Raw genomic sequence first — 11,559 nt, 5'->3', positions numbered from 1 at the left:
GGGGATGCCCCGGTTGGCATCCCATCTTTCTTCTTCAACAATTATCGGTATACCTCAGTTTTTATTTGTGTCCTTTGTATTTTTATTTTTATTTAAGAACCATGCTAGTATGAGATATCCCTTGATTAATTTATGGAATGCTTCATGTGCTTCACTTATATATTTTGAGTATGACCTTATAGAATGCTCTTTGTGCTTCACTTAAATCTTTTGAGTATGGTTTTATAGAATGCTTCGTGTGCTTCACTAATATATTTTGAGCTTGGATATTGGTTAATCTATATTAGTTGTAGAATGCTCATGAACTTCACTTATATCTTTTGGAGTATGAATAAGACTATCATCTAAAGTGGGTTTGGAAGAGTGTCAACTTTAGGAAGTAATGATCCCACTATTTTGCAGGGTGTTGAATCTTAGTGTGATATTTATGAAAGTGGATTTGGAGAGGTCTTGACTTTATTTAGTAATGATTCCACTATTTTGCAAGAGGTTCCAATTGATTATGAGAACAAAGTTACTATCTATGATGATTATTGTGATGACATGTATGCTATAAATAATAATGTTAACCATGAAACTTGTCGTCGTGATTTTAATTTTCAATTGGATTATGCCTCGCATGATAGTTATATTGTTGAGTTTGCTCCCACTACTCTGAATGAGAAGAATTTTGCTCATGTGGAGAGTTGTAAAATTTCTATGCTTGTAGATCATGAAATTATGTGATGTTTATATTGTTGAATTCATTCATGATGCTACTAAAAATTATTACGAGGGAGGAATATATGCTTGTTGGAATTGCAATAATATCAAGTTTCCTCTCTATGTGCTTAAAGTTTTGAAGTTATCCTTGTTTTTCCTTCCTATGCTAGTTGACTCTTTTTTCCATAAACTGTGCTCACAAAATCCCTATGCATAGGAAGTGGGTTAGACTTAAATGTGCTAGTCATATGCTTCATGATGCTCTCGTTATGTTTTCATTCTAATCTTTCATATGAGTATCATTGACATCATCATGCCTAGCTAGAAAGGTTTTAAAGAAAAGCGCTTGTTGGAAGACAACCCAATATTTATCCTTACTGTTTTTGTGTGTTCACATTCTTAAGCTACTGTAGTAATCATGTTTTATAGCTTTTGTTTCAATAAAGTGCCAAGTAAGACCTTTGGGATGGCTTACGGTGATAGTTGATTTGATCTTGCTGAAAAACAGAAACTTTTGCACTCATTGCCAGAATTTTAAAAAATCACAGAAGTATTCTTTTGATCTGAAATTTTCACACAAGATTTATATACAAATTGCCCAGGTTGTCCTAATTTTTCAGAAGTTATGGAGTAGCATAAGTATGGTTTCTGTTCAGATCATTACAGACTCTTTTGTTTCTGGCAGATTTTGTTTTCAATGCATAGTTTGCTTGTTTTCTAGTTTCTATGGCTTATATTGCTCAATATAAATTGTAGAAATGATATGGTACAGTAGGCATTGTGTGAGAACAATTATGAATCTTGTCTTTGACAGTACCAAAGTGAATGATTTACTCTTTATCATACTAACCCATCTCACGAAGTTCCGTCAAGTTTTGTGTGATTGAAGTTTTTAAAGTTTTGGGTGAGATATCGATATGAGGAGAATAACGAGTGGATAAGCTTGGGGATGCCCAAGGCACCCCAAGGTAATATTCAAGGAAGACTCAAGCGCCTAAGCTTGGGGATGCCCCGGAAGGCATCCCCTCTTTTGTCTTCAAAACCATCGGTATACCTTACTCGGGGCTATATTTTTATTCGTCACATGATATGTGTTTTGCTTGGAGCGTATTTTTGATTTTACTTGCGGTTTGAATACCATTGGATCTAAAATCTTGAATGAGAGAGAATCCTCCCATGGCTAGTCAATTATTTGACTACTCATTATCCTTCACTTATATCTTTTTGAAGTAGTTTGACATTTACTCACATGCTTCACGTATATCCTATGAGTAAGTGGTTGAATGAATTGAATATCATACATCTGAATTTATATATGTTTCATATGCTTATACCATGGGGAGTAATGACTTCACACATAATAAGTATAGGTGGTAAATTTATTGAAAGTTAGCAAACGCAGTATTGGTCACTTGAACAATTCATGCAAGAATATTGAAGGAAGAGATATTTCACATATAAATATACTATCTTTGACATCTTTTGTAATTATGAGCACCCATTAAAATATGACATGCTAAAAAGTTGATGTTGGACAAGGAAGACAACTTAATGGGTTTTGCTTTCTTATATTCGAATAGAAGTTATATTATCTTGGATCATCCAACATGTTGAGCTTGCCTTTCCCTCTCATGCAAGCCAAATTCTTTGCACCAAGTAGAAATACCACTTGTGCTTGCAAACATCCCTTAAACAAGTTTTGCCATGAGAGTACACCATACCTACCTATGTATTGAGTAAGATCCTTCAAGTAAGTTGTCATCGGTGCAAGCAAAAAAAATTCTCTCTAAATATGTATGATCTATTAGTGTGAAGAAAATAAGCTTTATACGAACTTGTGATATGAAAGAAATAAAAGCGAAAGACTGCATAATAAAGGTCTTTATCACAAGCGGCAATATAAAGTGACGTTCTTTTGCATTAAGATTTTGTGCATCCAACCATAAAAGTGCATGACAACCTCTGCTTCCCTCTGTGAAGGGCCTATCTTTTACTTTTATCTTCTACCCTTATACAAGAGTCGTGGTGATCATCACCTTTCCTTTTTACACTTTTTCCTTTGGCAAGCACTTTGTGTTGGAGCGATTAGTATATATATATATATATATATATATATATATATATATATATATATCCACTTGGATGTAGGTTTTCATAAAGTATTATTGTTGACATTACCCTTGAGGTAAAAGGTTGGGAGGCGAAACTATAAGCCCCTATCTTTCTCTGTGTCAGATTAAAACTTTGAACCCATAAATATCATGTGAGTGTTAGCAATTGTGAAAGATTAAATGATAGTTGAGTATGTGGAATTTGCTAAATCAAAGCTCTTACATAGACCCTTCCTGAACATAAGATGAATTGCAATTGTTTAATGACTAAGAACATAGTTTGTTAGTTTTCAAGAAAGTTTATGATCTATACTTTAACATGTGAATAGCTTGTTACTTGATCATGAGAAGTTTTATGAGTTGAGCTACTATTATGATATATAATGATGCTAGAAAAGGTGACTGAAATTATCATTGATCAAACCAGTGCACTTGCTAGCATTCACACTTCATAAATTATTACTTTTATCATTTATCTACTCGAGGACGAGCAGGAATTAAGCTTGGGGATGCTGATACGTCTCCAACATATCTATAATTTATGAAGTATTTATGCCATGTTTATAATATTTTTACATGATTTTGGTATGTTTGATTAGAACTAACCCGGACTGACGCTGTTTTCAGCAGAACTACTGTGGTGTTGTTTTTGTGCAGAAATAAAAGTTCTCGGAATGCGCTGAAAATCAACGGAGAATATTTTTGGACAATATAAAAAATATTGGAATGAAAAGCTACGGGAGGGGAGTATTGAGGCCACCACGAGGGTGGAGGGCGCGCCCTACCCCCGGGAGGGTGCTTCTACCTCGTGGACTCCCTGTGGGCCCCCTTGATGTGAAACCGACGCCAACCCCTCCTATAAATCCTAAAAACCCCAGTACAGAGGGGTGATCAGAAGTTCCGCCGCCACAAGCCTCCAGAACCACGAGAAATCAATCTAGGCCCTCTCCGATACCCTGCTGGAGGGGGCCGTCATCATCGGAGGCCATGAGGGAGCATCTCGGAGGGGCCATCATCGCCATGAAGGCCAGGGACAAGAGGGAGAACCTCTCCCCATCCAGGGGGGAGGCCATGGAGGAGGAAGCACAAGGGGGAGAACCTCTTCTCCTCTCTCTCGGTAGTGTCGGAGTGCCATCGGGAGGGGAATCATCACCGCGGTGATCGTCTTCATCAACATCACCATCATCATCACCATCCTCATCTCTTTTACGCGGTCCACTCTCCCGCACCCCGTTGTAATCACCTACTTGAACATGGTGCTTTATGCCACATATTATGATCCAATGATGTGTTTCCATCCTATGATCACTACAAAAAAAATACACTTCTGCGATGATACGTGTTTGTCACAGTAGGTCGCGTTTTTTGTCATGCATGTACATCCATGACAAATTTATGACAGAATCAAGATAGTCATACCTGTGCTGTCATAGAAGTGTTCCATGACATTACCAAAATTATCATCACGGAAGTGTCCATTTCCATGACGATAAATCGCGCGTCACATAAGTGCTTTCGTCAAGGGTGACCAACACGTGGCATCCACCATAATGAAACGTCGTTAAGCTATCGGGTCGGGTTTTGGATCCGATAACCCGTTAACAGCCCCGACCAATGGGGATTTTCCACATGTAAAATCATCATTGGCTGGAGGAAACACGTGTCGGCTCACCGTTGGGATAGATGTCATCCACTCATTGGACCGAAGGCACCTATGATACGGCGACATGTGGCGCGACCCAACAGAGGCCCATTCCTATGAAAAGGCCGGCCCATTTGACTTGGTTAAAAGGTGGCGGGCCGGCCCACGGAAAGCCTATTAACGGCATGTTCGCATATAGCCCATTTACAGCCCGCTAACCCAGTGCCCGTTACGCCCTATCCGAATTAGGCCCAGTAGCGTCATCTGGGCCATCCAATATGATTTCAACCCATTTTAACTTCCGGCCCATGTGTGGCCCATGACTTCTTTCGGCCCATATGAGGCCCTTTGTAACTCTTGGCCCATTAACGGTCTGTGGTGAAACTAGCCTGTAATGAACAGTGTATCACTTTATACCCATTAATGGGCCGTTATTCCATTGGGCCGTTTCCAGCCCAAGTTATCTTTCGGCCTTCTCAGGGCCCATTGATTCTTGGGCTCATTTGCAGCATTTGGTTACATATGGCATGTTACTGTCATTTTCTGCTTGTGGGCCAAATTCAGCCCGTCGTTACAGTCGGCCCGTTTGCGGACCGTTAATACGTTGGGTCGTTTTCATGTCAAAAAACCCTTGGGCTGTTTTCATAGAGTTATCAAATACGGCCTATTAACGGCCCATTATGGTCCACGAATAGTACGTCCCATGATTGGCGAAATGATGATACGCCCCATAGAAGGCCCATGGATTCTACGGCCCGTATGAGGGCCATGGATAGTACGGCCCGTAGAAGGCCCATGGATCGTACGGCTCGTAGAAGGCCCATGGACCCTGCGGCCCGTAGAAGGCCCATGGACCCTGCGGCCCGTAGAAGGCCCATGGACCCTAAGGCCCGTATAGAAGGCCGATGAATCATACGGCCGGAAGAAGGCCCATGGATCATACGGCCTGCAGGAGGCCCATGGTTATAATAGTTCGTGTGTTGCCATGATTATTTTGGCCTAGTTACAAAAAATAGGCTATTGTGGCCACTAGAAAAACATAGAAAAAGAACTGCAGTGACTACAAGAAAACAACAAAACAAGACAATAAGGAAATAAATAAGCAAGCAATTAACGCTAGCCTATTACCGCTATTACACATATTACATCCACTAGGCATCAAAGTTCGCCACCAGGGCAAATATAGGGAACAAAGCAGCACATTACATACACTGGCCGTCAAAATTGGCCGCCAGTACAAATAAACGCAGCAGCAAAACAAGAGCATAACTGAAACAACTTCAGAAGATCTCAAGAAACGTTATCCTGGGTATCCACCATGCTGGCAATAAGCTTAGCAAGCTGATTAGCTTTGTACCGTTTGGCGCTAAAATCCTCCAACGCTTGCTGTTGCACCAGAAAGTATGCATCTGAATGCTCCAGGGACTTCCACATTCCTTCCGCTTCTTGTCGCAGCACAGCTGGTCGATGTCTTTTAGCTTGTAGTTGAGACTCAAGAAACCGAACTGATTCAGACAGTGAGTTTGAATAGCTTGTGCAAGCGGTAGTGGCCAGTAACTCGAACACTAAACCAAGACAGGACTTTGGGGTTGTCTCGCTGTCTTCAAGATAGTCTTCCTTAGCTGTTTTATCAGCTTTGTTGGAGACCAACAAGGATGTGTCACTATCCTAAACCTTATCTGCATTACTTCCTTTACCATTGTTTAATAAGGCACTCTTCCCCAATATTCTGTTAGCATTCTAAAAGAAGAAACAAGCAGACACATAACAAGTTTAGCATGTACTAGTATGTGAAACTCATTTCGGTGAACCAGTTCAGTAGTAAGGTGGACAGGATTAGACTACCAAGTCTTCTATTGCCAAGTACTAGTACATAATAAAAGCATCAAACAAACATATATCTATGTCCTATGGTCACTGCATTGTCTTGCCAAATCAAAATAGAGACACAGTTCAAATCATATCAGTTCAAGACAAATAAGCAGTGAAAGAATACAAAGCGTGGGAAACTACACGGCACAACAAGATTTCAGATGGGTACCATGGGTCTACATGTACAACAACACTATTGGCTCTTTTGTGATGCTAGTAATGTGCATGATATGAAAGTCAACTGTATACACAATTGAAATTGAAATCAAAAGAGCTATTGATAAGAGCAAACCTGTTAAAGAAACATGCGTGAACATACCTGATGTGCCATTGGAGTTTCGATTGGATCCTTCAATTTAAAAATAAGTTTGTATGAGTAAATACATTGATACAAGAGCAAAGCAATCATAGTTAAAAAAGGCACGCCTAAGCGAGCGCTTAAGCACGCCTAGGCTCTAGGCGTTGCTAAAACGCATTGCGCATAACTATGCTTAATCTGTGCATAACTGCGCATAAGCATGCGCTTTGGTCAGTAAAGCGCAAGGCGGTGGCAAAACACACAATTAACGCCTAGCGCTTTTTTGAACTATGATAGCAATGGAATCTTAAATTAGAACAGTTGTTCTTCAGGTTTAGGCACTTGTTCTACATTAACAGAGTACAGTAAGACGCAAGAATATAATACTTCAAAATAGAAAATGAGCTCATAGACCTTACCACATTCTTGGTTCGGGACCAGTACAGAACAAGGCATTCCCGCTCATCGTCCAGTAAATGTGTCTCAGGAGAATGTAAGGGAATTTGATGAGTTTCTTTGCCGGTGAAGTACGTTTTCTACAGGTAATTCCGATACTGCCACTAAGCATTCTTGAAGATAGCATAGGTATTAGCACAGGTTACCTCATCCTTAGTTTCCAAATCGGTCCTTCTCTATAGAGAAAAATGGGAAAAATTGCTGTATTATAACCATCATGGAGGTAGGATGTATGGGACGAAGCAGAGTAATTGCCATGAATAACATTACTTACACATAACTCCTGGACAAACACCTGCAACTGGAATTTTCCTTCATTTTCAGTATAATATTTCCAAGATGGAAAGATACGCACATACAATTTAACAACATCAAATGCGACAGATGCTAAACTACGACTAGCTGGTTGTGCTTCCTCCACGGGAATAGGCATACTAATTGGTGGAGTTGGGGTTCGCCGTGATAGTACTGGCCCTTTGGGCACTGGAGCTGCCTTACCAACTGCTCTTGTTTGGGAGCTCTGTGGTGGAGATGGTGTTGTGTCAACGGGAACTGGGTTACTATCGGCTGGGGTTGGGATTAGATTGGGTGAAGCTGGTTCTCTATCCATCGTAGTAGGGGTACAATCTGCGAGAGTTTGGGTTATGTGTGGTAGGGCTGGTTCTTGTGCATGTACAATCGGGGTGCTATCTCCACCAAGAGGTAGCACTGTTTTATTTGAAGACCGTGTTTTTAGTCCGCTAGATACTGGCATCACCCGCTCCAATTCAACTGGCTGATAAACAGGAAACATAGTTGAATGTACAGACATTGTATGATAGACAGATGCAATAGATAGTGTGGAAACAAGAGGGCATGACATGTATATTGTTTAAGTAAAACGGATAGCATGACATAATTTCACATATATGATGTCTATCTAAACTGGATAACATAGCATAACATAATTCAAAGATATGATGAATAACTAAACATGATCGCATGACATAATTCACCTACATGTTATCTAACTAATCAGGATTGCATCATTTAATTCACATATGTGATTTATATGCTAAACAGAGGGCATTCGATATGATGTCTGAACTAAGAACATGGTGTTGAATATTGTGTATATGATGTCTAAACTATGCAATGCAAGACACCGTATGCATGATATGAGCAGTATAACCATGCCAAGTTAGAGCATACACCTTAGTGGGGGAATAGGACTGGTCATCTGTCTCTAAGTCCATCTCTGAGGAGCTATCAGGACCCAACAAGAGATCTGCTTCGACAGGTAGCACTGTCTGCTCTTAAGGCCTTGTTTTCACTCCAGATTTTTCCATCTCCCACCCAAATGGCTGATTCACAGGAAGAGTAGTTTAATGTACAAACATTGTCGACAAATAGAAATGTAATGAAGAAAAGGATGGGCAAGATATCATTCAAATATATGATGGCTGGCTAAAAGACATGAGACTACATAATTCCCATATATGATATAGAAACTAAACAGGTGGCATTACAGAACATGTCTAAACTAAGGAGATGACATATTTGATGTCAAAAGTAGGCACTGCAAGGCAACATAATGATATGACTAACATCATCATGCCAAGGTAGAGAAAACACATTGGGGGTAAATAGGAGTGGTCAGCAGCGTCTGAATCCGCCTCAGAATAGATATCTTCCTCTGGATTACAATCTGGAGAGGGGTGGGGAGGGTTTGCCATTGAACCCACCATGGAGCAATGTCTGCATGACATTGTATTGCCGTGCAAAACTCTTCTATTTTTCTCTACATGTTCAGCATGACTGTGTACAATATCTGACATGCATACGAAAAAATATGGTGAGATTATGCAAGGAGAGCATGCAGAAATTTAGAGTGATGGTAACAACCAGTGGATGGATCCAAAAATAATGATAGCAGGCTGATGATTGCTTTAAATTAATAAAAAGACAGATGATGATTGCTTTACTATTTGTTTCCCACCCAAGATGAACAACATAGGCATACCCTAGGTGAACCAGATATTAGATAGATGTACTATTCATTGCTGCCTCGATATGTGCCCCACAACTAATTTAGAACTCAAGTTTGAACATTAATTTGGACCTTACTTGGGAGTCCAAGAGCTGAATAGGACGATAAATTAGCAGGTAAGTTTAAGCAATGCATAACATAAGCAGAAACAAAAGAGTGCGACCTGTCTTATGGACCCATGTACTCCTCAGGTTCATCTGCTGAGTCGATGATGGTGATGCCGTTGCGGTGGGTGCCGGCGGTAGGGAAGGAGATCTGAGGCAGCGAAAGACGGTCAGGAGTCGTGATGTCTGGTTTGGTGGATGATTCTGTTGATGGAGCAGCTCAGGTGAGGTGGATGACATCACGGCAGGAGCAGGACAAACCACACAAAGTTCCCTTCGACACGTACCTGTAACTGAAATAATTCTGTAAGGGCTCATTTGGCTTGCATGATTCTTAAAACGTAGGGATAGGAAAAACACTGGAATAGGGTAGGAAAATGCACATGGTAAACAGAGCATTTGTAAACACAGGATTTCTGTCAACTTGGGTGTTTGGTTTACAGGAATTGGAAGATCAGAGGAATGCAAAGAAACATGGCCAAAATAAAGTGAAACCATATGAAAGCGTGTACAGTTAGAATGTTATTCTGGCACTAATGCACTTGGTCTTGTTTTCATGCATAGGATTTTGAAAAGTAGGTCCAGGTGGATGTTTTGCTTCATTCCTTTCAACAAAATGCATGAATAATTGAATAGTAGAGTGCCATTGGAAAATTCCCTATTGCAATGTTTTTCCGTTGAACCAAAATAGCCCTAATGGATCAACGTGAATGTATAGTAATAAGTGATGCAACAAGTGTACAACCTCTTTGCCGTAGCCGTGTCGACCTCAGCATCATTGGGTTGGTCGCTGATGCAGTTGAGGCAGAGGTGGCTATCGGAGGTGTGGGGGAAGATCTGAGGAATCTGTAGACGGCGTCCAGGGCACTGCTCTGTTGTGATGGATCGTTCTGTCATTGGAGCAGCTCCCGTGAGTCGTAAGACGTCAAGGCTGAAGCAGCACAAGGCAGACATCATCAATCTCAAGTGGGATTCTAATAGCATCTCCAGTAGATGATGTAAAATGGATGTAAAATTAACATCACCAAAAACCACCTGACTATAACAGATGAGATAAAAACTGTTGACTCTGAACTTAACTGTTGAAACTGAAAATTACTATGGAATCTGAATGCTACTGTCGAAACTGAACGCAATGGTAGCAGAGAGGCACTTGACATGTAGTTTAGGGAGGGCTTGCAGATCATCTTCAACCTGCACCCCCTAAGCCGCCAGCCACCACCGGCCGAACCGCCGGCCCCAGCGCCACCTCGGCCCCGAAACAACTCGCCACCGCCGCCCCGGCCAGCCCTCTAGGCACCCCCCACCCTGAACCGTAAGACAGATAGTGGGGTACCTCTCCGGCGAGCCCCCATCCCCGCTGCGGGTGGTTCTTCCTTAACTCCGGGAAGCCCCCCCCCCAACCCCTGAAAATCGACTGACCCAAAAGTCGATTCAGTCGACTGAAGTGTGGCTTAATCGGAGCAGAGCAGCAGCACGAGCGAGGGGGAGAGCAGCAGCAGCAGCTGGGCGAGCGAGCGATCGAGCGAGAGCTGGAGCAGTAGCAACAGCACGAGCGAGCGAGCGAGCGAGAGCCGGAGCAGTAGCAGCAGATCCGGCTGGTATGGACGCCGCCACCAAAGGGGCCTCGCACTGGGGGAGAGCCGCCATGGAGAGGTCACCTGCGGCGCCGGCTTCAAGGTAGCCGCTCCATGGGTGTGCGGGATGGAGCACCATCGACGCCGGGAGGTCGAGTTAAGGAGAAGGTGCGATGCGATGAGTGTACAACCTCTTTGGTGGCGCCGAGTAGGCCTCGGCTTTGTCCGAGGAGTCGGTGAGGATGTTGCGGTTCCGGTGGAGCAGGTTAAGGTGGCACTGTGGGGATGGATCAGCCGCGATAGACGAGGCAATCATCGGAGTAGCTCCATGGAGGTGGAGGACGGGGCGGCTGAACTGGCGGGACGGCGATATGGACGACGGATCCTCATCCATGGAGGTGGACGAGGGACATCGAGCTGTTGTGGTGCACGACGTCATCGGGGAAGAGGCTCCGGCTGGGCAGAGGTGACGTGGCGGACGGAGGAGGGTGGGGTTTCGCGGCTGGATCGGAGAGGTTATGGCGGCCTGGCATTTCAAATGGCGAAAAGGGGGAGATGGGAGGGGGTGAAGCATGACTTAGGGACGCGCTTGTCCAAAATGTAGGGTGTGATACAAAAGTACCCCCCCCCCCACCGATTTGAACTAGTGGACCTTTCAGCTCAGGGTTAGAAGGGGGATTAAGCGTGTCGGGATTTGATAGCTGGAGGGAGTTTTCGCGCGTGTTGTAATTTCGGGATAGCAAGGCGCGGGTTGTGAAGGCGCCAGTT

The sequence above is a fragment of the Triticum aestivum genome, chromosome 4B (assembly GCF_018294505.1).
Source record: "Triticum aestivum cultivar Chinese Spring chromosome 4B, IWGSC CS RefSeq v2.1, whole genome shotgun sequence".
Taxonomy (NCBI): Eukaryota; Viridiplantae; Streptophyta; class Magnoliopsida; order Poales; family Poaceae; genus Triticum; species Triticum aestivum.
The sequence above is the reverse complement of the archived record's forward strand: the minus strand, read 5'-3'. Positions refer to the sequence as shown.